Here is a 751-nt window from a genome sequence, read left to right as displayed (position 1 = left end):
TACAGCAGTTAGTCATCTCTCCAGATACATAACTCTCTGGAAAATGTGACTTGCTCCTTGAGAGCTTTCTCTACGTAGGAAGCTCCAACTTCCAGTAAACAGAGGAAACAAAATGTCTGAAATCAGGGGAAGGATTTTTCCATCCAGTTATATAAAGCAACCATTAACATCGCTAGGAACGTAACATGTGGCTCTTTTGGGAGGCTACCAAAAAGCAGGTTTTTGAACATCACACTGGAGACATTTTTTATTTTATTATTTTTTTCCCTCCAGATCTGGCAGGCTCCGTCCACCTCCGGGCAGATTTTGCTGTCCCCATCACACATCCCACTCGGTGGGAGGAAACTGGGCTGGCATTCCTGTGCGTCTGAGGGGCCGGGGGAAGACCCTTTCGCTCCTGCCGGCGAGGCCCAAGAGGGGATGCCAGCTTGCACCCCAGCGCCGGGTTTGCCACACAGAGGTGGCCTAGGGGCCCACGGGAAACAAAACCAGCGCGTTAAGGCCCAGCCACCATTTTTAAGGCCCCAAGATATCGTTCCTAAATGATTTTTGATTGCAACATAGTATTACGTGACCAGTATTCAGCACCTGGACACACTGAGATGGATTATCAGAGGCTTGTGCCACGCTGGAGAGGTTTTTGCCCCATCCGGCCCTCGGGACCACCAAGGCCCATGTCACTGAGGGGCGTACATGCACCTCAGTTAGAGCAGCTCCCCAGGCTGCCTCCCCCCGCCCCGCAGCAGGGGTG

This window comes from Aptenodytes forsteri, unplaced genomic scaffold (genome assembly GCF_000699145.1).
Source record: "Aptenodytes forsteri isolate BGI_AS27 unplaced genomic scaffold, ASM69914v1 Scaffold1, whole genome shotgun sequence".
In the NCBI taxonomy this organism is placed as follows: Eukaryota; Metazoa; Chordata; class Aves; order Sphenisciformes; family Spheniscidae; genus Aptenodytes; species Aptenodytes forsteri.
Note: the sequence above shows the minus strand (reverse complement) of the source record.